The following is a 3,946-nucleotide window of genomic DNA, read 5'->3' on the forward strand; positions in this document are numbered from 1 at the left end:
TTGTGTGCTGTATGATGACACGTTCTCGTGGTGCTATATGCAAACTAATATGAGATGATATGTGATTGATATGTTGTATTGAGAGAATTGATATGTTTGTGATACGATATATTGAAGGCATGACTCCTGATATGTTATGTGATTGTCATGATATATAATATGATATGATATGTGCATGATGAGAATTGTCGTTTTGAAGCATGAAAATGTTATGATATGGCATATGTGTCAAATATGAATGATATCATATGATTGATATGCATAACGACGAACTAGCATGAAATACAACCCTTATATGATATGTTGAAGGAATGATATAATATGACTGACACGCAAAACGCGAACTATATGTCTAATATGAAACTTTAGGATATGTCGTGTATAATGTCTCTAATATGAACGATATGATATGGCATGGTATATGCATCTGGACACTTCCCAAAATTCTTTGGCCCAGCAGCCAGAGGCTGGTCAAGCCTTCAACCTGCGTACGACCTGCGCCTGCTCTACAACCAGAAACAAACCTATAAACCCAAGGCCCAATCCCAGCTTGACCCAAAACCCAATAATAAACCTAGTAGCCCAAACTCATCTGTGGCCCAGCCTGCGACCAAAGCCAAGCCGCGTACTTGTAGTCAACGACCCGTAAGCCAACAAGAATCGCGACGGAAACAAGAACTTCGACCCACGCCTCGACTTGAGATGTCAGCGTTGTCGTGTCCGGCTCAGATGTTGGCACATGTCAAATTGCAGCGCAAGCAGCCCTTCGGCTTGATTGGATTGGACGGCGCAACAATGGCTCTTCCGCTCGATTTTCCAATTTTTGCCTGATTTCCACCGTTTCAACTCTCTCGGACCTTTTTTAGACCTCGGTTAAGATAATTGAGGTCGTTTTAGAGCTGTATTTCACATTATTAATTGGATTTTTAATTTAATTATGAAATACTAATAGAAAGTGACGAACAATGTGATAGGAAACAAACCCGGGTGACCTTTGAAGCAGCGAGGAACGGAAGCTTACGTTTAGCATAATTAGGGAGAACTCCAACTAAGACTAACCAAGTAAGTGGTCTTACTATAATTTAAGCTAGAAATTGTATGTGTTACAATTTATGATGTATGAGTTATGATGATGTATGAGCTGTATTGTAGGATGTCGTATACTAGTATATGATGATGTCTGAGTATATGAAGTATGAGTATATGGTGATGTATGGGTTATGATGCTTGATAATGTGCGTAATATATATATTTCGATGAATGACGTACTTGATATGCTTGATGCAGTTTATGGCAATATGATGATTATGATGATTGCATGACGTTTGTCTTAATATGTTGATATTTTTCATATTAAGCATGATATATGATGATGAGTCTCATATTGCATCATGTCGATAGACCGACATAGGACAAAACCTTAAGAGCATGAAAATGATATTAATATAAATATTCAATGAGCATGCGTTACTTAATGTAACAAAGAGATGAGACTAGTGGGTTGTGTCATTAGAGATTATAAGATGGAAACTAGAGGCCTCATCCATGTTGTTTGTTCATAATCATAGGGATACTTCCTTAGAGATGATGCATGTGGACGCGCACGGTATGATAATAAGGGTATTCATGGATAGGATGACACCGGACGTCGCTATAGATTAGCTTAATTAGAGAGAGTCTAGGCGCGTGCGAGCCCCCTGGAGATTCACACTTTCACGTATGGGTCATGTGTAGGGAAGTACTATACATCCATATTAGTTTGAGACTGGAGGCCACCCCTACAGAAGAGATAGGTCCGAAGAGCATGATTGCATGTGTTTGTTAGGTTTTGACACAAGAATAACTAAGTCAGAAACATAAACAATTGGAGTCTGAAATGATTGAACTTGACTTTGTAGCTTTACAAACAACAAGAAATAGAAACTAACCACACCCATTAAAAAATAGTTAAACTAAATACCTAAAAATACTCTGCCTATCAAAAAAAAACTATTTAGTTCAGGTAGCATCAAGTTAGAAACTATAAATAATAAATCACACACATCAAGTTAGAAAAACTTACACCAGAGGCTTTGTCAAGAAATCAGCAAGATGATTTCAGGTAGCATAAATAATAAATCAACTGTACTTCTTTTAACATCTTTAAGAAAGTGAAATCTTACTCTTATGTGTTTGGAACATTTATGTAGAAATGAATTTTTGGATAGCTTAATAGTTGAAGTATTACCACACATTAGCTTTTTTTTCTTCTATTTGAGAGTGACTACTCTCTTTGAGTATCCTCCTCATCCAAACAGCTTGACATGCACAGGCACTAGAAGCAACAAACTCAGCTTCTGTGGTTGATAAGGTGACTATAGGCGGCTTATGAGAAGACCAAGCTACTGCTCCTCCACTCATCATAAACACATAGCCTAAAGTATTCTTGCTATCTTCCATGTCTCTGCCATAGTCACTATCAGCCAATCCAATTAAATCACTAACTCGTTCCTTTTTTTAAAATACACCACAATCTACCATACCTTTCAAGTACCTTAAAATTCTTTTAGTTGTTGCAAAATTTTGTTGTGTTGGACATGTCATAAAATGACTAATCAAACTTACAACAAACATGAGATTAGGACGAGTAGTGGTAAGATACATTAGACTTCCCACTATTTGTTTATACAAAGTTACATCCACTTTTGCACCATTTTCATCTTTGCCAATTTTTTGTCTCGGAACAATTGTATTACAAACAAAATTGTAATTCTCTATACTAAATTGATTTAAAACTTCCACAGCATACTTATTTTTTACATATAAAAATACCATCTAATCTTACCTCTATTCTAAGAAAAAAATATCATCTTACTTAAGTCATTCATATAAAAAAAAAAAAAATTCACGGAACATTTAAAACTCCTCCAATAATTCTTCATCGTCTCAAGTAAATAAAAGTTCATCAACATAAATGTTTACCATAAGAATTTTACCTCCCTTCCTCTTGATGAAGAGTCACTGGAACTGCTTTTGAATCCTTCCTTGATGAAGTAGGATTCTATTGGACTAAACTAGGTTCTAGGTGCTTGTTTTAATCCATAGAGAGCTTTTTGGAGTTTGGACAACATCTCCTCACTCTTCCCTCCTTTTCATAGTCTTTTAGTTGTTCAACAAAAATATCTCTTTTAACTTGCCACATAAAAAAGCTGATTTGATATTTAACTAATAGAGTTTCAGATCTTTTTGGGCTGCAAAAGAAAATAGGTGTGTACACTTCCATATAATCAATTCTATGCTCTTGTGTGTAACCTTTTACAACGAATCTTGCTTTGTATTTATCAACTTTTCCAGACTCATTTAGCTTGGTCTTATAAATCCATTTTACTCCTATTTTCTTTGCTCCAGCCATAGAGCCACTAAGTTCCATGTTTGATTTTTTTAAATGGATTTGATTTCTTCATCCATAGCCAATCTCAATTTTGGGCTTTTGGGCATTTGACAGCTTCCTCAAAATTCACCGGATCTGAAATCATCAACAAAGTCATATTTTCTTCATCCTCTTCACTTCAGAAAAGCCTTCACAAGAGTTATAATCTCCTAACCATAAATGTAGATCTTCTTATCAATTTCAATATTTTCCTCCAGTCCAATTTTGTTTCACCTTAAAAAAATTTCAACCCCATTCACGATCTTCTTCGAAAGCTGCATTACGACTTACTATAATTTTATTTGTAGTTGGATCAAACATTCTATAACTTTTGGATTCGTTGCTGACTCAAAATAAAACACATGTTACACTTTATTTTCTAGTTTACTTCTCTTGGCATCTGGAATATGAACATGTCCGACACATCCAAAAACTCTTAAATAATCTACTAATGGTTTCACTCCGCTCCAAGCCTCTTCTCGTGTCATGTCTTTTACTTCCATAGTGGGTGATCGAATCACCTGACTGCTTCAGGCA

Source organism: Cucurbita pepo, chromosome LG01 (genome assembly GCF_002806865.2).
Source record: "Cucurbita pepo subsp. pepo cultivar mu-cu-16 chromosome LG01, ASM280686v2, whole genome shotgun sequence".
NCBI lineage: Eukaryota > Viridiplantae > Streptophyta > Magnoliopsida > Cucurbitales > Cucurbitaceae > Cucurbita > Cucurbita pepo.